General features: G+C 38.1%; 1 protein-coding gene across 6 annotated transcripts in view; it reads left to right on the top strand.

Moving 5' to 3' along the window:
* The window catches only part of si:dkey-166d12.2 (rap1 GTPase-activating protein 1), a 108,889-nt gene that overhangs the window by 17,445 nt on the left and 66,269 nt on the right, over positions 1-25,175 (top strand). For all 6 annotated transcript variants that reach the window (XM_039612056.1, XM_039612054.1, XM_039612055.1 and 3 more), the window contains exon 2: positions 9,253-9,293. The gene's annotated coding sequence lies outside the window, so the exon portion shown is untranslated. The remainder of the gene's footprint in view (positions 1-9,252; positions 9,294-25,175) is intronic.

Here is a 25,175-nt window from a genome sequence, read left to right as displayed (position 1 = left end):
TATTATTCTTCTTCAGATGCTGCCTTTAGTGGTCACCACAGCCATCTCACCCTGTCCCTAGCCCTCTGCATGTCCTTCACTGTATCCACGAACCTTCTCTGTGGTCTACCTGTCCAAACCATCTTTGCTATTAACAGTTTGAAAGCAAACATGCTGTCTGCAGTGCTCTTTCTATCATCAGCTCTTCAGAGTATCTTCTTAACACATTCTCTTAACTTGTTAGTACATGTTTTACAAAGTCTGAGGGTCATGCAGATGCATCTAAAAGCAGAGGAAAATGAGAGGGCTTCAGGAGATGGTCCTACAACGACACAGAGCACTGTGAAAAAAGGTTGAAGAAGTAACAACAGCTGAGCTAGTAAGCATGCTGGTCTGCCTGCCTGTGTGGAGATTTGCAGTGTTCTGACTTGGAAGCCTCATCTGTTTTTTTTATATAGTCTATGGGAATACTTAGTGTCATAGCCAGACACTGAACTTATTGTGTCCCCCAAAGCAAAGGCAAACAACAACTAAAATGATGTCATTCTGTTGTAAGAAAAGACCTCAACGCTAATTCTGTGACAAAGTGATTTCAGAGCTGGTGGAAGCTAGGCCAAAGCCTCCATGGCGCAGTGATTAATGAACAGAAGGGGAAGCCAGTGGTATAAATCCAACTCATCTTTTTTTTTTTTGAAACCCCAGCTTGTCAGAAATAATGAAATGACAGAATGGATGCGACATCCAGGCCAGGGCCAGACCAGCGTGGGGATGCAGCATTATGATGACGTAATGAGATACATTTTGGGTTTGGAAAGCCTGGACTTCAGTGAATTGCTTACAAGCCTTCAGGAGACATGAGTCAGAACCCACGACTGTGATGACCTGTTTTCCTTCATCTCAGGCAATCGCTACATACATTTCTAACTTCTCAGTATCTTGTGTTACTATTTCACTTGCACAAAAATGCACAGTTTAGACCATGTTAATCTTGAAGCCGTAGGAAAAGATAATGTTTTTGATATGCATGTCATATGCTTTGATATGCATAATCAAACCAATGCATTTAGTGTTAGGAAAAAGTAAAAAGATGAAGGTTGCCTTTTGTGAAAGATTAGGAAAAGCAAACTCAAATGACCAGAAGATTTGTACTTCCAAATCACATAATTAAATTATGCAGGAACACAAGCGTCTCTATCCACAAATAAAGAGCCCACGTGGGAAATCTGGTTTAACGAGACAAGCAGCAAGGTTGCAGTTGCTAACAGGATAATAAAGAGTCATATTCACATTCTGTATTCATGACCCAGCGGGGATATTTAAAGTGTGATTTGTTTGTTAATTAGTGTTTGTATATACAGCTTTCTTTTTGCCAGCTACTTACAGAACTCGCAAAGTGGCAGTAGTAAGACTGCATTTGTGTCTCAAGGAACTGTCAGACTTCATGCAGAACCCTGCTTTCTCTCTCACCACACACACACACACACACACACACACACACACACACACACACACACACACACACACACACACACACACACACACACACACACACACACACGGACACACACACACATATATACAGCTATGCAGAGACAAGGCTGTTGTGAAATGTCAGCAAGATAAGCAACGCTGCCCTGCTGCTCACTGGAGAGCAAAGAGGGGATGAAAACACAATTACATTAATGATGGGTTTGGGTTGTCTGCACTGTAGTCTCACAGCAGCAGGTAGACCTTTATCGTGACCAGGGTGTTGTTCAGCCCACAGGCCACATCCAGCCCTCAGGCTATCTTTGATTGGCCTGTTAGGTCAATGGGAAGTCAGTAATGTAACATCTTCAAACTTTAAGAACATTTGGATAAGTTTAAAGCAAGACTGGAGAGTTAACTGTCTCTTTTCTTGTGCACTTAATGCAGCAATTTTATGCATTGACACAAGTGATTGTAGGTTAGTTACTTAACTTATGAAATATGTGAACTCACACTAAAGACAGAACAAACATGAATTTATGGGTTTTTTTTTTACTATATTATAGTATATTTACTATATTCTTAGCCTCTTTACTAAACTTCACACATCTGTAGTTGGAATAGTGCAGCTTGTTTCTGCTGGAATCCAAACACAGAACAGAAACAAGAGTTTTTGCAAATTAGAAGTCTTAACTTTAGATGATGAGGGAGATGATTAAGGCTGGGTTGCCTGGGGAATGAGTCTATAGAGTGGGGAGCTGAGACAATTTCTGGGGGTAAACAGAGAAAGCAGAGATGGACAGGGAAGTGACAGGGCACAAGAGAGAATGGTTAGGCAGAGTGGTTAAACACTAGACTAGAAACAACTCCTTAAATGGGCTGAGAGTGGCCTGAAGTAGAAAATGCAATATGGAGAGATATGGGTGGAGAGCCAGGCTAGATATACTGTACTTACTGTGAGATGATGGAAGGCAGGTGAGCTGGCTGGGAGGGTAATGAGCTGATTAGTGGTAGGTGTGCAGAATGAGCCGAACTGGGAGCCAGGTGAAGGATCCACAAAATAAGAGAGAAAAAAAAGCAGAGGAAAGTTGCTGAATATAAAAGGGAAAACAAGGAAACATCATTAAGTCATCAGAATGGGTTCTAGCTATGACTAACATAGCATAATATCCAATGAAATTGCAAGAATAACAAGTCGAGTGGAAGTTTATCAGTGTCTTCGATGGACTCGGCAGTGCTGATATGCTTGAAGTTCGAACAAGGACATCACAGAATATCCAGAGCATCAAATGAAAGATAAAGAGGATGCTTTCTTTTTTTTTCTCTTTGGCTCTGAACAAATGCTATGATGTTTAACTCAGTCCAGTTACCGGTCTTCTTATATCCCTATGTCTTCATAAAGAAAGACTTTGAGACAAGAATGAGACTGTCATCAATGCTGGTAGCATTGCTTTGTGCATGTTAGCCATGTTGTTGATGTTGCAGCTAAGATAAAGAGAAAGAAAAGAGCACTGGATGACAGATAGTTTGTTGAGGATGTGACTGAGAATGCCAATATAGACTACAGATGGCTCAGTCTGGGCAGAGGACTAAAATATAAGACCAAAACCCAGAGATTTGGGTGTTTTGTGGGGGGAAAAATTCCCTGAGCTCTCTGATACAGACTGGATGGCAGATTTTGCATTTGCTATTGGTGTAACAGCACTGCTAAATTAAATATTCATAACTGCAAGATTTTGCATCCCTTAGCCAGGGAAACCAGGAATTTACAAATTTTGGTGGCTGGTTCTGCAGTTGGACACGGGACCTTTCACACCCCATATGAGAATCATAACCCTAGGCTAGAAGCAGAGTAAAGAGCAGCCAGGTCATCTTGTGTCCTGGTTAGCCTTAGGCCAAGGACACAGGCAAGGGGCTTTTTGCACATGAAATGCATAGTCTGGCCAGAGGTTTCATGAGCTTCTCTGAAGGCAAATGAAGACAACATGTTTACCCACATCCCAATGCTGAGCGATATCGCACCATCAGCCCACCATCTACTCATCCATGTGCATGGTCAGTTTACAAGACAGTTTGAAGATCTGAAGAGTGAGAGCATGATTTCTTTATCACGACTTGCAAAGTGGACTCAGTGATGTTCAGCTTGAACTCATTGACCTGCCGTCTGATTCACTCCAGAGTACTTCAAGTCAGCACCACTGCTTGTAATTTATTCTCCTCCCGGAGAGGAGACCCTTCTAACATGAGAAGGTACAGTCAGAAGATGTTGCTTCTCTTTGGATCTGCCTACAAATGCAAACAAAAATTCCCAGTGTTTAAGTTCAAGAAAACCAAGAGAAAGATTTGGTGAACTCATTTAAATAGAGATTAGATTCTTTTTTTTTTTCTTTTTTTAATTAACAAGAAAATGAAATTAAAAAAACAACAACAGCAAAGAAACATCAAATTAAGTTATTAGACAATGAAACAGAATTGGGGACATTTGCTGTGTGTATATATTAGGTCTTTGAATTGATAAACTAGTGACTATGTTGGTGTTTTAAGCAGACCTGCTTCACATTATGCAAGTCTGTCTGGAAAAATCCAGTTGAATAATTCAGTAGACCTCCATCAATAGCTGCGTGATTGAAAACTTAAATAGTGCACTTACATTAAATGTGTAATAATGTCCTTTTTAGAAAGGCATGCCCTAATTGTAACTCATACCAGCAGCTAATAAAATCTACCATCTATTTCTTTTTATAAATTCATACTGTCTGAATTGCTTTCAGCCTTTTGGCCTAGCATCTGTAGCTTCCAGCTCCTACCTTAGAAAACTCATTCCCAAACCCTGCCTCTATTTAGATTACATGAGACAGCATTTACATCAGGAAGGTGCTAGATGAGTCCAGAGCTATGGCTATAAAATGTCTTTAATGTTTTCTAGTCTCCTGATTGTCTGTCCAAAGTGACAACTTGAGGCTGTGATAGCCGCCGCAGGCAAGCATGTCATTTGACTTGAAATTGTCAGTCAGAAGAAAAAGCAATAAACTATAGTGTAATTTTTTTTCCAAATCTGACCTTCTCAATAGCAGGACAACGCCTGACTTCGGAAAAACAAATCAAATTTTTGATCGAATATAATTATGATATCATGTAGCCGCTAAACAAACTTATAAATAAACATGGTCATGTGGTTTGGATCAGAAAGTGGCCACAAGAGGGTTTGTAAAATGAATTTTAGGATATAATATGTTGTTTTGGGAAACTTGTTGATAGTTCTTCAGGTTTTATTTAAATTTGCAATTAGAATATTATATTAATATTATCAGTGGGAATATAAACTGGGAAATAATGCACAATATAACCAATTATAATAATTTTCCACTTTAAAACATACATAAAAAGGCAATCTGTACAACATTTGCTACATTAGTGTCTTTGAATCTTTTCTCCATAAGACCCTCGGGTCCTGCATTCTGTAAATATGAACATTACATTGTGAAGACTTTGTTTAGTTCCCAGTGCTCCATTTTCTGTTGTCTACCTTCTGGCTAGTTATTGTTTCTCCTTCTCATCTTCCAAATGTTTTCCATGCCTGCAGCTTTCAGGGACATCTGCCCCTGCCAACCAATGCTTTAACATGTTGTTACATTCTGCTGATCCTCAGGGAATGATGAACACGGCATAGTGTCAGAAATACATGAAAACGTTTGATTTTTCTTATTCAAATTGAGCAGTTGAGTGAGTTTACTGAAACACATATTCAGTAACCCAGTATCTATAGACACAAGAAAGGAAGCTTTGTGTGTCTCATTTTGTTCTTTTGTGCTGTATTAGATTAACAGCTTATGGTTTACTTGTGTCTCACAGACAGTTGCACCGATCCTGTGTTATGTTTACTGTAGCATTTGGGGTCTTTGGGATGCTTTTCTTATCCTCATCCTCCATTCTTCTTCAGTCTGTGAATATGTTTCTTTCTGAGCGCGATGAGAACAGCTTTCTGCTAAGCTCGAATGTGTGAGCGGTGCTTTCTGAGCTTTGTGGTTTAGTGTAGGTGGCATTTATGTGGAGAGGTTTACAGTAGGATTTTTATGTGTGTCTTGTGTGTCATAACTGTGATCATCGTACATCAGCCTTTGCTGTCCAATAAGTTGGAAAAAGAATTATTTTTATTGCAAGTACAAGTGCAAGAGTAGCTAAGCAGAATGATTTGACCTGATTGGTGTTTGCTTTAATGTATGATACAAATACAGCAACGCTAAAAATAAAATTAAGTGGTGCTTGTGCATACTAATGTAAGACTACCCCTAACACCTGACAGACCACTACAGACATCATCCATTCGTCACACTGTTACACTTCTAAGAGTGATTACCTGCTGCATCACACACTGCACTGTGTTAGGAAAATCTACCTTGAGATGTTAGATTCTTGTAGGCAAGCTGGTTCCTGTGAGCATGAATTTCCTTTACTGTGAGTGGGAAATATTTGTACTGTGTGTTAGTCAGTGTTAAGATTTTAAAAAGGCAGTTAAAACATCTTAGAAAGACTTTTACTTTCTCTCATGTTAACTATTAAATTTCTATGTTTAGATGGTGCAGATGTATTGATTTCAGATTGTGAGAGCCGGGGGTGAAATCCAATAAAGCAAAGCTATTTTAATGCACTGTGGAGGAGAGTTGTTTATGCAAACAAACACTGTTCACTAGATGTATTTTGAGGTGCAGGTAGCAGAATATTTTTGTTGCTATTGATCAGTTCTCCCCAGCTGCATGGCTAGAAGTGCTGTCAGTTTGTCTCCTGCAAGTTGCTCTGAAATATTCTCTCAAACTCAAGGCTCATTTTAAAAACTCTGAGAAAGATTTGGCTTCCAAAATAGTGTAATTTTGTTCATTTGTTATATCCCACTATTCACAATTACGTCATTTACTGTGTTCCCCCTCTGCCTGAAAGCGTGCTGTAAGAGAGATGATTATCCCATTTTTCTCATCAAGAAAGTGCGATTATAGTCGGGGTTAGCGTAATTATGCTCTTTGCTTCTCAGTAGGTACATTTAGATAACTGGACTGGGTCATCAGAATCACCTCCTACTGTTAATTAGGATTAGTGTGCCCAGCAGAGCTGTTGATGGTGGCAATGGTGAGAATGTATGTCTGTGGTAAATGCACAACAGCAGTTAATAATTTATATTTCATTAAATTATTGTAAACATTAAAATCTAATTAAGAAAGTGTGACTTTATTTGTTAAAGTCATTGTGAGGGTTTGCTTGCATACTGTATATGGATAAAGTAACCATAACTGCTCAAATCCAAAATGATATAATGGCAAAGTTTCAAATGACTCAGAGGGGATAAAGGATAAGAGGTTTCACCTACTTCTGAGTTTCTCTTTGACAGGTTAAAGCTAGTATCTTCTTTCTTCTCCATCTTACGCTCTCTGTAGTGTCCTGTTCTGTCACATCAAACCTCTGCATGTCCTCCTTCATACATCTGTTAAATCTTCTCTGCGGTCTCCTCTTTTCCTCCTGTCTGGCAGCTCCATACTCAACATCCCTAAGTATACCCACCATTCATTCTTAGCACATATCCAAACCATCTCTGCCATTCCTTTCTAACTATCTCAGTCCAAATCTTCAACCTTCCTTGTATTTATGTATTTGTCATCAAATTTCATGAAAACAGAGACATGTCTGTAGACATACAGTATCTGTAGGTCTCTCCCTGTGTTATTTTAAATTGCCAGTGGCCTAAGCCATCTGATTCTTGCCGAAGACTTGCTTATTCAAAATCATGTTCTGAATAGTTTTGGAAGGACTCTGTAATTTCCAAAAGCAGCAGTGCACTGAGGCTTAGTTAACATTACTTAAACAGGGCTAATTTTCTCTGTGGAGTATTTTAAGCTGCAGATTATGATGTACTTCTTAAAAATTTGAACATTTACCGCAAGTAAATGTTTGACACATGTTTATTTAATGCCAGAGTAATCCTATAAATACACCAAATCCACAGGTGCCAACAGAAATCTAAAAGTAAAATGGGCTGTAGAATCAAACACTAGAAACATACCAGAAACTCTGACAAAGACCAAGGGAAAGAGACAAGATTATTTATACGCAGAGGTCTGAAAAACAGGAAATAACCAAAAGACAAAGACAAGGATACGCACATTCAGACAAAGGAACACTGGAGCACAAAGACACAACAGAACAACGAGCAGTAGGTAGAAGAGTTGGGGAAGCACTGAAGGAACTAAACGGATGACAAATAAACTCAAAATAGAAACTGCAGCTAAATAAAGACTACAAATTCAAAACTCGTCCAGAACAGTGAATCATAGATTGGCATCTACAAATCAGTGAAACCTAGATGGGAACATGAACTATAAAACTAAAACTCAACATACTGTAATGAGAATGACTTCATGAACTAATTCTAATGACACCATGTGGGAAAGACAGGAATCAAACTCACTTTGAGAATAATAAAGAAATAAAATAGGAATACAAAACTCAGCCTACCAGAACAGCAAAAAACCCTCGGATCACGACAATGTAGAATTCAAAATAAGCTATCGTACTTGTAACAAAGGGTCACTGATGTGTTTTCCATATTTTTTATATGACTACAGACTTTAAACCCTTTGTTGGTCGGCGTCTTTTCATTAAAAGAATGTAATACGGACTAACTTGTGTTTCAGCAAAAATGTAAACAGATGGATTCTTTCTGAATTTAATATAATCCTGATAATATGTTTTAACCCTTTCACGCATAGTGGACAGCTATTCAGAGGCTGTTTTCTTGTATTTGTGTCAGTGTTGATGGTATGCTTGCACATAAACCACTACATTGGACACTGATGTGTCACTCCATACCCTGCCACCCACTGGTTGTTTAATGTCACTATAGATGTATGTTGTGTTTCATTGTAATTATTGTTATTTAAACCTGCCATGCATGAATTATGACAACCTCAATCAGGATTTTTTTCTTAAGTATTTTTATTCATCTTCAGGCATGAAAAGATGAATAAAAATCCTGATTGAGGTTGTCATAATTCATGCATGACAGGGTTAAAGTGGCTCAGTTTGCCTGTGTTTAGCCTGCATGAACAGCAGTACCTGAAGATTCAGTTTATTTTTTGGAGTTGGTTACAAGCTGGTTTTCAAATGACCGATGTCTAATTTAGAAGCAAAACTCTTCAGAGATAAATCATTTTGAAAAGATTATGCGTTTTGTTGCTTTTCTGTTCTATCGAGTCTGATGTTTCCTGCATGTTGCCAGTCAGTCATGAATTCACACACATTTTCAATTTATTATTCAAGCTCAAGGACAGAATTGCCACGGTGGCTTAGAACTGGCATTAACCCTCCAGTTAAATGCCTGTCTGAGTTTCCATTAACCTACACAATGGAACTGCCCTACTAATTTTCACAGCTCCACTTTAGTAATAATTGATATTCATGATGTATGTTCTTGCAGCTGCTAGTTAAACGCAGTGTACACACTCAAGCGTGGTGGGTGTTTTAATCTGCTTGGAAATGTGTGCCATATTTAAGTCAACAAATCAGTCAAGCCTCAGCCAAACTGCAGTGATATTTGGAATGAACACATCTTTATAGCACATAGGCTTTAAATGACTGTGTATTATACTGACAAGTAATGTGCTGTTAATTGATTTGAAGTGGGCAGTTTCAGCCAGCAAACTGCATAGTGATGAAATGGAGTGCTGTAACTGAAAATATTGCTTACTTTTACTGACATTAAAAAAAAGTTTGTTTTATTTTACATGATTGATTTAGATATCTCCTCTCTCTTTGTTAAAGGATCAGCTGACAAGAGAAGCAAAAGATTTGGCAGTTTTCAGGTAAGCTATTCAATCATCTATATTTTTCACATGAGAAAAAAAAGGGAAAGTAGAATTTAGGAAACATTGAAGAGCTACAAAATAGTGGTAATGATTCAGGTAGTTTCCTATGGTGTTTGAGATGGCTGTTGAAGACTTCTGTTAAGATTATTGCCCGTGCAAGCAGCACAGCTCTTTAAACTATCTTGTGTTCATACAAAATGTGTGCTTCAGTGCTGGAATTACCTTGACAAAGATGTGATACTTATAAAGGCTTTGGTGCATAGCCTTATAATTACAGAGCCATTCAGTGGCTGATTAGGGAGGAAACACTGCCTTGCCTTTTATGCAGTGCATTTGTCTTTAGACAGAACTTTTACTGCCATTTATTCCATGAACCGTTCAAATTCTTCCAAATTCGCTTTTTTCATTTAAGCAAAGACTTGAAATAGATTGAACCATTACTTTAGGCATATTCATGGGGTGCATTGTAAGTTTTCTTCTTTTTGTGGTTTTTATGAAAGTGACAGTACTTATTTTCACTGCTGTGATCCTTGTACTACACGTGTTGGCTTCCTCTGCTTCCTCTTCTTTGTCTCTTTCCCATCTTGATAATTGCCACTTTTTGCACTTTCCAGTTAAAGAATGTATTCGTTTGCTGCATTGGTTGAAATGATCTTGAACAAAATGGGCACACAGATAAGACTGAAAGAGCAGGTTAAATTGGTATGTGTATATTTTTTTTTTAGATGATACTGTTGCGGCTGTTGAATCTTTTGTTTCTATGGGAACCCAATCAGAATTGAGACTGTTATATCAGTTTAGTTCAGTTCAATTTTATTTATATAGCGCCAAATTAGCTACTGCTGCAGATGGAATGTCCCAGTATATAGTGTCCTTTGCCATGTGTATACATGGAAATCCATAGGTGAGCAGAACTGAAACAATACATCCTCTGCATAACAGAGCAGACATACGTCATAATGAAAGATCTGACAAGATGAACTGACAGTGAAGTCAGACACCACTGGCATCATCTGTATTCTCATCCCAGTAGTTTCATACCAAACCTGCACCATTCACAACACGTTACACTCTGTATACTGAGCAATTCTACTATCACGAGACATTTGCTGCTACATTAGGTAAACCATTTTCAATCTATCTTTGTTTGTTTTATTGAATTTGAGCTATTTTACTTATTAGAGTGCTTTAACATGTTACATTAAACTTGTACCAAAGGATTTAACTGTATTCTATTTCATTTACATTTTTACTTATTGATGTCCTGTATATGGCTTTATTTTTTCAATCTACAGTAACTTAACTGCTTTTCTGACCACTGTTTTACAATATTGTGCGATTTCATTTTTATCATATTATGTTGGAATAAATAAATTAAATAGGTTATGTTACCTTATAAAAAGGACCTGAGGTGGAGGTGGGTTGCAAAGGGGCTTACACATCTGTAGCAAGCAGTTTAAAGCCTGAAAGCCTGTTCATACACACAAACATGCCTTACTTTCCTTATTTTCAAACACACACTCCCTGCAACTTTCCCTTCTCTCCCTGTGAGAGCTCAGTGCCACCACCCCCTACATTCTTGCTTGGTTCAACCCCTCCACCTCCCCAGCATCCACATGTAGGCTCAAGGAGGATATTTTTTTTCATAACTCTGTGTGATATGTTTGATATGTTTGTAGGGATTAATGAGGCCGGAGCCTTAATGACAAACTCTAATTTCTTCTACTGCTTGTCATCATTTCAAATGATTAAACTTAACCCTGCTACGATCTTCGTTCTTTGGTTACACAGGGAGTCTCGCTGGGTCTGGTGGAGTTTTAGGGCTATTAATTCAACATATTCAAACCTTTTTTGTTAAACTTCTCAGCAGATGTCTACTTCATCCCATTTGCAAGTAATATAAACAAAACATGTTAAATGTGTTCCCTTTACCTTTGCTAAATCACATTTATGAATAGCAACTCATTTTTGCTTGTTTTTTTATTAAATAGCACACACTATATGAGATTTTCCAGATATTTGTGTGGAACAATATCAGCACAGCTGTTAGATAATGTGGGCTGGCTCTGACATGAGTTGATCTGCCAAGAGCCCAGCAGACTCTGTGGTTGGCCTTAACCAGGGGTGTCAAACATAAGGCCTGAGGGCCAAAATCGGCCTAGCACAGACTCCAATCCGGCTCATGGGACGGCTTTGGAAAATATGAAGGTGGCATCAATTTTGAACATCTTACTGCATTTTCATACATTTAAAACTTTTGCTACTGATAAAGACCTCCCCCATAGCCATTCACAGTACACCAAAGTAATTAAGTAATAGATAAACAATTAAATGACAGAAAAGTTCCTGTTTTCACTATTTACTATAAACATTTATGTTTTGGTTTTTTTGTTTGTTTTTAAGTGGATCCTCCTGAAAATTAACAAAAACTTTCTGTTTTATAATTACAGATGAGCAACGAGCTTCTTTTTCTGTAATTTTCACATTAATTTATTGTTTAAACCTGAAAATCATGGTGAGGGATTAATTTTATTTACTACAGCAGCATATCTTTATTATGTAGAAAAACTGAGATGTAATGTTAAAATTGCACTTATTTTTCTTATAATAATATTTACAAGCATGTAGAAAAGGGACTTAAGATCCAAGTGGGCTGTATGTGTCCCATGATATAAAATGAGTAATTCTATGCTCAGTTTATATCTATACTGTATAATTCATGCAATATTGGCATCAACCTCTTTATTTGACTTTGTTTTTATTAGATAAAATGATTAGGAAAAAATGTGACAAATCACAATATATTGTATTGCAATACTCAGAATATCACAAAATATCAAAAATTGCAATAATATTGTATCGTAAGTTAAGTATTGTGATAATATTGTATCATGAGGTGTCTGGTGATTCCCACTTCTAGTGGCTAGTGGTGTTTTTTTTTTTTTAATATATATATTTATTGAGATTTTTTGATATAAGAAAAAACAAACAAACAAAACAAACGAAAAAACAACAGACAACACAACAGCAAGGGCTAAAACACACAAATAAGACAAAAGTTTACACTGCAACAACGAAAATATTGCTTCAACACTGGCAATAAACAAAAATAAAACGCTAAGGTGGAAGGCTAAGTTATTGGTGATCGATCAAATAGGACTTTGTTTTAATACATGATCTAAAAATGGTTGCCACACATCAAAGAAATTACTAAGTTTGTCTGCTAATATATACCTAATTCTCTCCATATGTAGTAGAGCAGTCAGTTCTGTGAGCCACATTTTGAATTGAGGTACAATATCCGTCTTCCAAAGAGTCAAAATAATTTTTTTAGCAATTACCATTCCGAACAAAACTGTGGTTTGTGCAGCAGAGCTAAGGTGTAAAAGGGAAGAGGAAGATCCAAACAATGCAATTATTGGGTCCGGCTCTAATGTGCAATAGGCATCAACCTCTTTGTCAAAGTCTCCTTTATCACATGTTTGATTTTTGTTTTTTTAAACTATAGACAGTTTTACAAACTTTTTAAGCTCCATATTATTTTCAGTACTACAGTTGAGTGACTTTACCCTTGATTCATTGAAAGCCGATGTAGTGGAAACCACTCTAGCAAACAACAGAACAACCTGTATAGATTACCAGCTTAAATAATTCATGATTTGGCCAACAGAGTGCAGAGTGCAAAGACTATTTCCTACATGGAATGGCAACACTGTTTTACATGAAAAATTACATTTATCATCATCATTATGATTATTATGATTATTATTATTATTATCTTGTGTCACGTTTACCAAGGTAGGAGGTACTTTAAGCCGAATTAAAGAAACAGACAATGTGATGACTCATGTGATGTTGTTTTGGACCGGTTATATTTTTTGTCATATTAAACATGGACTGTTTTTCAGATAATGAGGTCAACACTAAATGGGTTTTTTCTATTCTTCGGTCTTTATATAATATCTGTGAACGTGATATTCATACATTTGATCATTTCATTTCCTGTTTTTGGTAGAATTTTGTTGTCTGTCTCTTTTCCTTAACCTTTAAGGAGTTTTACATATCTTTGCATTAATTCAGTGGTGTATTAAAAGATTTTGCTAAATGACTTGACTTTATCTTACTTAATGCCCAGTGTCCTCTTGAAAGTTTATGCACGGGGGGCTGTGACTGATAGTAATTCACTACTGTATGTCCAGAAATGTTGCCTCTATATTTTGTTATCTTCTATATTTTTGCTCAGCAATGCCCACTTCTCCCAGTTCGCTATGACCTCTGTTAAGGAAAAGTCAAGTATTCTGGAACTTGGGTCAAGAAATGTTGTACCTGGCACAGGTGTGATAGATGAGCCTGTCAAGAAGAATATGTTGCATGCATGGGATTCAGTCTCAGTCCACGGTGACTTTAGCTGCCTTAGTATCAGTTACACCAGACCGTGCAGATGTACATATTGCACAATTTTCTGAGCTAAGAAGCTGCTTTTATTTAAGGAGTAACCATTCATCTATTGTCATCCCCAGAATGGAAAGCAGAAAGAGATGTCCTATGACCCTGACTACTAACACACAGTTTTATCATGTGGCTGTATTCTTCTGAGTGAGCAGTAGGGGGCAGCATCTTTGGTTAATTCAAGTATATGGGAAAACGACTTTTAAGCTACAGTATTTTGATGTGTGACCTCACCAAACACTTCCCTGATGAGTTTGTTGTCTTGGTCGCTGTTTCAAATTCATATTTAATACAACTTCATATTAATTAATATTAATCAATGACTTCAGCAGAGCCAAGGTAGACAAAATTGGAGCATCCTTCAGATGTATTTTTTTTAAGGAAACTGTATGCTTCTAGTTTAAAGATGGAATAATCTTACATAATTAAGCTGATTAGCACTGAATCATCTTAGTATAGATTATCTAATTCCACCAGGATAATTTTCTATCAGTAGTCAGGTAATGTCAAGTGTTTCTGTCACTTTCTGCTAAAGCTTTGGCAGCCACATTTGTTTCACTTATCTTTTTATAAACCACCACGAGGCATTTCGGCAAGGAGGGCTATCAGTTTATTGAATGAATCTCTGTTGTCAGTATTAATTTGTAAAGCTTTCTCATACATTTGCAGCCACGATTTTTGTCTGGGCTGCATTACAAGATGTGGTATGTGTGCAGAAACTCCAATAACATTGTCAAAGTGCAATTCTGAATAACATTCTGGCTTTTTGGGGCATTTATTCATTTGACTTTTCCAGTATTCAAATATTAATGTGTAACTATTTGTCTGCATAAATTCCAGGACCAAATTTAAAAAAAACCAAACAGTAGTACAAAACTTGGCAAAACATTAATTCACAATGCATTGAAATGATAGGAGATTGCTGGACAGCTCTTTTCTCTAAATGTACTAGATTTCCCATCTAGTTCTCTGTGTAATAGTTAATATGGCTGTGTACCAGGGAATATCTGCACCCAGCAGTGAAGTAGCTGAAGGATGTGTTATTTGAAGTGTAAGGTTGTTACAAATCTGCGTAGCTCTTTGTTTCAGCAGAAGCTGATTACAAATGTTCAGGCACAATGAAATGCCTGTATTTCACTTTTGTCTTGCCATTAGTATTGGTTTGATCCCATCATTCATGTTAATAGCTCAATACTCACCCAAACGTTCCCTAACATACACACATAAACTGATTGTTGAGAAGTAATCTTTGGTAATTGATATTTACATGATACCATGCATAACAAGATGAAGCTTTTCTCATTTTGTTCTGTTACATACAAATTAAACGCACAATGGTTAGCTGCAGTCTTTTGTCATAAGCACTTCTCACAAATTCTCTATAGAAATTCTTATTCAGCTATAAGCTATTTTATTTTAACCAAAATATGCTGATTGTGCCCATGACAATAATGCTGCACTTCCCCCACACAGTCATTAATAAAGCCTTGTGGTTGTGAAAGGAATCGCTGATAATTCACCATTATTGCCAGCAGCCCAAAGGAACCCTCTAAGAGTCTGAGTTAAACTCATTACAGGCTTGACTATGCAAGGTTATGGCTTCTCTGAGGAATATTGCCTCCTTCAAAATAGCGCGCTAATTTTTGTTCCATGGATTGCCATCATTTAGTCTTTTTCTGATAGATAGATTCTGTAACCTTACGTCACCACCAGCCAGACTATAAGACAATAATAATGAAATTCAAAGAAGCAAAGGAAAACATCATTATCTGTAATAATATGGGACCAATGTTTTTTAAAGACGGCAGTTCCTCAGTCTTTTGTAAGCATTGGAATCCAGACAATATTTCCTTAGCAGTGAGGTGCATTATGGAAATGATATCACCTTTTTTCTGAATAACACAGGATCAGCTCAGGTAGTCAAAAGCCATGGATTATGTTGAGTGTAATATTTAAAATAAAACGTATATTTAAATAAAACACACTTAACTGCAAGCAACTAAAAGCAACTGCAACAATCTCATCATTTTTAAATTTGCATGTTGCCTGTTGCTTGGAAGTAAAACTGTGTGTATAAATGACTGAGCAGCTATATCTGATATTGTGGAGTCTATTCTGGGAGCACATCTTAGTTATCTAAATGGCTGCTTGGATTCCCTTAAGGCTTGACACATTTTTTAAAGATGCAGTTAAAACAGATAATAAATAAGGCACTGAGGATATCAGCAAAAAGGTGTTCAAATGTATGTTTGAGGTGCCCAAAAAATATAAAGATCACTTTTTAATCAGAGTAAGGTATCAAGTTAGTTAAACTTCTGAAATATTGATCTGGTCAGTTAAATAGCAGAGGGGGTTGTTAATCAGTTTCAGCTGTACTACGGCGCTGGAGGGGCAACAGTGAGACAACCCCTAAAACAGGAATGGTTTTGCAGGTGGAGGCCACTGACATTTTTACTTCTTTAATTATTTTGACTGGCCATCAGCAGGACCAGTATCTGCTCCTTTGTGTAAAGAAACAGGTTGAGTTCTGATCTGTACAAAATGACCAGCAGCAGGCCACTGATGTGAATGTCTCTGACCATGCACTCAGAAACAAATTTTGTGAGGGTGGCCTGAGGGTCTGACATCCTCTGGTCAGCCCTGTGCTCACTCCCCGGCACTGTGGAGCCCAGTGGGTATTTGCTATAGAATACTAGAATGTAACAGTCATGAAAGGGTTTGAGGAAGCCTTGGAGAACATCATGCTGCCTGCATAATTATTCAGGTTGACCAGTAGATGATGCAGAGACCTCTAAGTTCTAGGCGACAGCACCAAGACTGCCATTAAGTATCGGGATGAGATCCTTGGACCCACTGCCAGACCGTACACTGGCGCAGTGAGTTCTGAGTTCCTCCTGGGGCCTGGTCTCAAATGGCAGGCAGTTCCTGGAGGATAAAGCAATTGATACCACTGACTGGCCCTCACGCTTGCCTTAAACCAATAGAAAACCTCTGGGACATTATGTTTCACCTCTGGGACATTATGTTTCAGTCCATCCAACGCTGCCAGGTTGCACCTCTGACTGTCCAGGTGCCCTAGTCCAGCTGTGGGAGGAGATGCCAGAGTACACCATCCGTTGTCTCATTAGGAACATGTCCCAGTGTTGTCAGGCATACATAGAAGCACAGGAGCTCCATACAAACTACTGAAAAACCATTTTGAGTTCTGCAGAATGGACTAGTTTGATGCATCATTTTTTCACTTTGTTTTCAGGGTATCTTTGAATTCTGCCCTCTGTAGGTTGATCATTTTCATTTCCATCAAACGATGTGGATTTTTTTCTTTCCTAATACATTTCACAGTACTTATTAGTATAGATATTCATTAAGATTCCACTGAGGTTCTATACCACACATGCTTAATTTATATCTAATGTGAGCTGCATGCATGGAAACACACAGAAAAGAAAGACAGGAAAAAAATTAGTTCCGTTTCAGGTGTTTATGTGCATACAGTATATTGTAATGTGTTTTGTATTTGTTTTCCATGTGCAACAACAGTATAATTCTTGCAATATCCAGGTCCAGTGACATAGCTGCCTTTGCATTCATGTCCAGAGTCCAGTTTTTTAGTCAGAAATTCCAACAATCTTTCTTTTCTCTGGTTTTCTTCACTCTGCCATGTATATTTTACCGGGTGCACAGAGAGGTGAGATTTGATCTGAGGGTATTAACAGCTGTCAAGGCAACTGTGTCATAAGAAATGACTATGATGTAGGATCACATATGCAAGTATACCAATCTGAGGTGTTTAAAAAAAAGAAAGAAAAAAGGAAAAAGGAAAGAAAAAAGAACTCTGAGTATGGAACTGTTTAGCATGTAATGTGAATCTATGTGGGTGTTAATGTTGTAGAAATACATTTACATTCCCTTGATGAAAGCTATTTCCAAGTGGAAACTTATGCATTGAAAATCATGTTCTAACCACTAATTGCATGTCCTGAAAGTGTGAATAAAGCCAAATGAGCATTCTTTACATAATCTCTGGGATGCAGAACAAATGTACACTGCATTCACACCCAACTCTACATCTGTGCTGTATGAAATGACTCAAAGCAACGTATTCATCATCATTCACTTATTTTCATTTACATGAAGCTTTTTATTTAAATAGGTGCGTTGCGACTTTGTCCACTGACACGATGCTTTAAATTCTGCTCTTTACTGAGGGACTCAGACACTGGGGATAGAGTGAATTTAAAATTAATTTAATCTTACATTTATTCCCCTCCTGTCTGTGATGTGACCTTGTGCTGTCTGTTATCCATCACTCTACGGTGCAGACATGGTGGATGAGCTTTAGTTTTTGTATGAACGGTAGAGAGATGGGTTTTTATACCGGAATTAAAAAATGTATGCATGTTGAAAGCAGCTCATCTAACAGACCTATAACTATATCTCTAATGTACCCTTGCAAGCATTTGTCCTCTGGTGGATTTCTACCAGCGAAACTTCAGAGTTTGGATGCAGAATGGAGGGGATTGTTTTGTTTATTACTTTACTGCACAGGGCCCTTGTAGACATCTGTGTTTTCTAACAGCTCCCACCAGGCGAGCTGTTTTTAGAAGCACCTGTTTACTGAATAAAATCACATTTTCCTGTGGCGCATGTTTCATTTTGAATATTTGTATACATCCAATTTTGATCTCGCTAGATATGTAATATTTATTTTCACACTTTGAGTTGTCATTTTTTACGCATATGCACCTTTTTTCCCACTGGGAAAGAAGTGGTGCATATATCCAGGCACAAAATCAGAACAGTCCAATTGATGAATCTGACTAACAGTCCTGTGATTGATGACCTCCCCCAGTGACTGTGTCACGCTCAGACGTTTTCTTATTCGAACAACTGTACAAATGCCCAGCTGGAGTCTGGGAGCCCTACAAGGGTCAGGGATCGGACATCGCCTGCATCATCAGATTTGGTGAAATGTCACAGTGGGAACAAAGGCAAATGAAAGAGATGCTTTTCCCTTTGATGCTGCAACTGAAGTTGAGGGCCATGGCCAATGTTCATGGAGCTGTGTGAATGCTCACAGAGACATTGGACTGAAAAGGACATTTACCTTCAGATGCTGTTACAGTCCGACATGACTCGGGGGGGGGGGGGTGTAATTTGTAAGAAAAATAAAAACTCACAGTGTGTTAGAAGCAAAACATCCATGTACACAGCAGTCTTTTTGAGAGCTTCTGTATTTGGACATGTGTATGTCTTTACTTTTGGAGCCGTCATTTAAATTAGCTTTTAGCTGGAATGCATCTTTGTCTGTTATAAATTAAATGAGCTGCCATTTGCCTGTAAAGCTGTACATTTCAATCATTTAAGTTGTTTCATTGAATTCTTTATAAGTGAAATCCAGAAATCAGTTTTTTTTATTTCTCTTATAACAAAATCAAGAGGACGATTCTGGAATTGGAGCTAAAATTAAATGTACGTTATTTTGACTAAACCAATGCCTTAACCATCAGTTTAACTATCTATCCGATCTGCCTATCAAGGGCACATACTGGTGTTCAACATAGAGGTTTGTAGCCATTTTTAAAATCACATCAAGTGGGTTTGAACATTTTTGCTGCGCACAGTATGACTGCAGTAAGTGTCAAGTGAATCCTTTATCGGAGCTTGTTATTGTTGCTGTCCACGGTACTGCCGCTCTCAGTACCGTGGACAGCAACTACAGACTACAAATGCACAATATACTTCATTGTATTACAAGTCCAGTGTTGCTGGGAGACAGCAGCATCCTCGCTTTCAGTAGCTTTGTATGAGACTGCTTCTTTTAAGCAGGATGTCAGTGACTGTCTCGGCATCTTCATGAAATAGATGTAGTTTTTGTTAAGATAAAAAAATGTCTGATTAGTTGTGAAAATCAGAACAAAATCTAAGGTCTAATAGGTGCATTTTATCCCCTTCATAACATGAGTTCAACAAGGGAGATGTAAAAGTGGTGAGATGTTTTTCGTCTGAAGATTAAATCAGACTACAGTCTACTTCTAGTCAGTAGCTGGGACTGCATCTGCATGTTAATTTGGCAGATGGAGTAAGCATCTAATGAGAGGTGAAAATAGGAACAGCTTGTTGTGCAGGACAGAGAACCAAAACGGGGAGTTTATAAAGTGTAGACCCACTCCTGAAATTCAGAGAAATTATCTCCAATTGAATATCCGGGAGCACATTCAGCATGAATTTAGGCTGCGGTTTGGGAAGGACCTCAGAAAGTACTGGCAGCAGAGCTCCTGAGCCATGCAGATAGCCAAAGAAGATATCCCCCAAAAGAAAGACTGTGCATTATGAAAAATGTAATATGAATGATAGGCCCACAACTTTGATCAGTTGGTCAGGGAGTTCTTTGTGAAAGCATTTGTAGCTGTGCCACTAGATCAAGAGAAGTACCAAGCAACAAAAGAGTGAGAGGAATCTGAATCTGGAAGCTGTGTAGCCGGACTCAATGATAAAAAGAGGCTCTGAAGGTGAAGCATGCTGGGACTTTATTAAAACTGGAGATAATGGACCAATGGCTTGTGCGAGTTTAGGACAGAGTTTATCTTGAAATAGAATATGGAAAGGAGTGGACAGAGAGTTGAAAGGGGAGTGTATGATGTGGGTTCCCACTCCAGAAATTCTGATAAATTATCTCTAGAAGTTGGAGTATTTGGGGGGGGGGGGGGTTATTAGCAAGAGTGTACGCTGCAGTGTAGTATGTTTGAAAAGATTTGTTTGGATAAACTCCAGCAACTCATTCAAAGTAAAGGATTTGATTAAAATTGCCAGTCCTAAAGCTTGTCAGAAATTAGCCTCAGGACTATATTCTCAAATTGTTCCCTGTTGTCCTTAAGTCTGACTGACAGTCCACCATTCAGATATATTCTGTCTTAGAAGAAGAAGAGGAGGGCGACTACAAAGTGACAGGTCATTTGCGTGGCTACATCTACAAATGCCAAGAAGAAAAGGAACAAGTAAAGCTATTGATGAATACATTTGCTTCAACAACCTAACTTCATAGCCACAGCAGTTTCTATTATATTATTAATATTATATTATCTATTATTATAACTTTAACCATATGTTTCTGATAATCTGTGGTCTTTCCTTCTGCTTACTACTTGACATCTAACAACTTGAATGGCAACAAGAACGGAACCTCCAATCAGCCTGTCCATGTCATTTCAGTGTTGTTGACAGTGGACAGATCCTGAGGTCTAAGTAAATGATTATTTTGATGTGGCTGCATGATTAGAAATCTATCTCTGCCTCTTCTTGGTCCTTATCTAAGCCTCTCATGTGCATAAATCAAAGTCAGGCCCTAGCGGGGTATCTGTTGCTTCTCCGTCTGCCAAGTCATTAATCCAAGGATGTGACCCACGGGCAGGCTTCTCCCATTTGGTTCAGTCATTGTTACATGAAAAATAATCTTGGTTTCTCTCCCTCTGCTCCACTCTCTGCATCTTTCTTTTATTTGTTCTAATGGGCTCCTGCTCCTGATTTTCACCCCGGAGGATGAGTTACGTGTTGTGCTGGGGATGTTCAGTGGGATTGTGTGTGTCAATGCCCTGTAAATTGCTACACTGTGCATTCAGTCTACATTGCTCCAAGGGCACGTTCACAGAATCTTCCACTCCCATGGTGTGATTTGTAACTTCACATTTCTTCTTTGTCTCCTCTCCAATCCACATCTAATGACTATACATGGACTGTATAAAAGACACAGAGTAGAAATAGAGACAACTGGGTCCTGTCATGCCTAATCATGCCATATATACCCACACCCCTGTTGCCAATCTTGGACATGTACTCCCTTTCTTTTCTTATCTTTCTTTTCTCTGACTATCTCCTAGATTTTTTTTTTCTTTTTCCGGAGACTCCCCCACATCCCTCTGTTATCATCGCCCAGAGAGAAGTTGTGAAATTCATGACATTCAGATATAGTGGGGCAGGCTGATGGAGGACAAGAATAGTCTCCCGAGGTCCTTCTGGAATAAGTCTGTCTTTGATGAGCAAGTTATTCAATGTCAGCGCCTCCGATAATCTCGCTCTTCTAATTTGTAGTAGAGAGAAAATCTCATTTGTTGCATTTGGTTACGGAAGAGTGGATACCTCTGTGCTGCCTGTTTCTGCTCGGTAACCTTACAACTGTACTGACCAGTAATCTGTCCACAGCCTGAAACAGAATATTGGACATTGTTATGAAGATATAAGGAAGGAGATAAAATCGTAATGCTTTGTTCATCAGCTAGTGCGTGTCCTCTCGCTCCTTCTCGTTGCTGTGAAACTCATCGTAGGCGGGAGAGACTGTTGCTTGAAGGGAGCAGTCTATCTACTTAAAATTCAAAGTTGTCTGTGTCAAACAGAGCTCTCAAACAGCCCCTGAGACACTCAGAAGCTTGAGAGGATGAAAAGTAGTTCCCCTGGCTAACAGTGAGGGGTAGTGTTGCTCCAATCCAACTTCATTAATCTTATGCCTTCCCTTTATTTTCACTTTCCTTTGTGTAGTTCCTGCATAAAATTCTCACTTCTTTGTTGATCATTGCACACAGAGTACTGAATAATTTGTGCTATTTGTAAATTAGAAATTTGTCATTTTTGTTGCCTCCAAAATGCAAATAAAGAAAGCTATTATTTTAAAATTTTTATTCCCTGCTGATGTGTTTGTGATGCCAACCTTGTACGGTTGCAGAGACATAAAAAAGAAGGTAAAAAAAAAGATTAACAGCGCTTTTCAAAACATAGCAAAAACAAATTTTAGTGCAGAAAGTTTGACAAGAAGGAAGAGCAAACATGAATGTAGGCATTTCAAGTCACAGAGGCAGGAAGTGTCCTTACGGTCTTGTCAGGGGTGTAGTTGTGTGCACAGCTGGTAAATATTTAATGTGTTGGTGCCCTGCTTTGCTGTTCCCACTGGTGAGGAACTGTACTGTAACAATGCAATAGCCCCTTAAACCTTTAAGTCTATTTAAGAGGAAGTTTTACTGCTCTTAAAATATTTTCACCCATAGAGTTTGGATGTCTAAAGACCTTCAGAGCAAAAAGTGCTTGTGCTTCACTAAATCAGTGGCTCTATAATTACGGAATTTAAAAAAGCATGATCTTTTTATTTGGGATGATTAACATTAACATAAAAATGTCTGTTTTAACAAAACAGTTTAGATCAAAATCACAGTTTTTTATATAAAGGATATACATAGCAGTGGGTCTGGACAGTGAAGCTGCTGTCTTTACAATGGCCAGCAGGGAGAACCTCCTTTAATCAGTTAGGACGATAAAGCAGGACTTGGTTTAGGTGGAGCTCACCTTATGACTGACAGGCTGCTATCATGCAGTACTCTTGCATGATAGCATTGGTTATTTAGTCAGATCCACGACCATTTTCAAAGTAATAATATGGCAACACTGAAAATGCTCAGCTTGGTTCTTCAAAGCAGAACTTAACATAAGTGGTTTTGTCTCTTTTCTATCTGATTTGGTGATCCTCATGTTTTACTGTCTCCAGGGTGTCAAACCTTTTGGTTATTTAGAGGAATTTTACAGCCTGCAGACAGGCAACAATACTTACAAAACTATTCCCATTAAGCCCAGCTGTACTTTAACACCTGTGTGAAACTTTGATTTCTGTATTATTTATGTATAGTGCCAATTTAAGTCTTATTAAAGTTAAAAGAAAGTCAAACACTGAACAGATGCCAATAGAATTCTAGGACTTGCAGTTCACACATCATTACCTTTAAGCACCACTGGAACAAAGCGTAGCTAACATACTAACACTAACATAGCAGTAAACTTCGAGTCTTGGTAAACTACCGTATGTCAGGTGGTGATTTAAAACACTTGCCTGCAGCAAGAACAGCAGTGCTAACTGCAATGTAAACTGCAAAGCTACTAAGTTCCTGCACTGTGTAGATAACAAGCATCTTTAGTGTTCTTACTCTGTCTCCTACTCTGAAGGTGATTTATGTTTTTCTACTGCTGGATGGGGTGGATTGAACCCCATCTCACAGAGGGCACCTTCTCATTACTCTGGACCTCCTTCCATTGCAAGTCAAGTCCTCAAAGTCAAGGCAGGCTCGTTGTTTAGCCAGCCTGCCATGTCTCCTGAATGAAGCAACAGACATGGACTAATTACACCTGGCTGCCCTTTCCCTTTCACCTGTCTCACACAAATCAGTGTGAGTGAATAGTTTTCTTTTTTTCCTTTTTTTTGGTAATACATCATCACGAAGGGCATCTTTTGAGAGACACGAGGGAAAAGCAACCGTAAAAGGAGCTTTTGAAACGACATTTCTGGACACCAATAATAGGTTTGTTAGCACAAGTCTGACTCTGGAGAGTTATTCTGTGAGAGATGTGTCATGTCATTATCAGCAGAGGAACTAGGGCGAGCTGACTGTAATAGAGGAGCAGCCTCGATAAAACATTTTTCTCTAGAAGCTAATTTTTGATTATAGATTATTTAATAAAATGTATAATAGTCAGAGTCAGAGTCAAATATATTTAACACTGACTCTGAGGTTATAACCCAGTATCAAAAACTCAGCTGATAGATTTTGATAGGTATACTTTGAATATACATGACTCATTCCTGTGTCGTCTATTCTAAGTTTCTGATTTATCTTATAGCCCATGCCTGGCAAGAGTCCAGTCATATCTAATCGAAAGGGTCGACAAGGCATCCCAGCATTAGCACTGATGAGGACGGTCTCGTGCATATGTACCTGACAGGGTATATGTGTTTATGTGTAGTGTCATCACAGCAGAAATCTTTTTTATTTAAATCTGATAAACAGGCTATATGACAAGATGTAAGAGGAATCAAGACCAGACAGGAGGAAGGAAAGAGAGGCAAGAGGAAAGAAAATGAGAGGGGACAAGGAGGAAGAGATATCAGAGACATCCTTTTTTTTAGTCATTTTAAGCAGACTTGTTCCAGCAGATTGGCAGAGATATAATTTTCCACACATCCTAATGTGTATCACTTTGACACCTATCTCTTTTTGAAATATTCAGCAGGATCAAGTAGAATTATATTGGTTTTAGTGATGATATCTGACTTTTTTTTTTTTTTTTTGTCTTTTGGGAGATGTGTGATCACAGAAAAACACGTGAATGTCTTTTTCGAGCTGGAATTGCCAGGCCAAAAATAGATCAAGTAAGATGAGAGACTTGCATCTATCAGATCTCGTCCTCTTTTGAAGTCTAACTCGGGAGGGAGTAAGCTCAGATGTGGACCTGGACATTTGATAACTAAGATAGTCTTGAGCAAAGTTAGTTTTCTATTTACACAGCTTTTACTTTGAATTTTTTGGATTTTTTCAGTTGCTAGAACTCAAACGGTTTATTTGCTTTCAAGTAATTATTTTCATAGTGGCAAATGATAATTTTGTCAGACCTCAGTCA

The sequence above is a fragment of the Oreochromis aureus genome, linkage group 5, assembly GCF_013358895.1.
Source record: "Oreochromis aureus strain Israel breed Guangdong linkage group 5, ZZ_aureus, whole genome shotgun sequence".
Lineage (NCBI taxonomy): Eukaryota > Metazoa > Chordata > Actinopteri > Cichliformes > Cichlidae > Oreochromis > Oreochromis aureus.
This window is presented reverse-complemented; position numbering and strand designations above follow the sequence as displayed.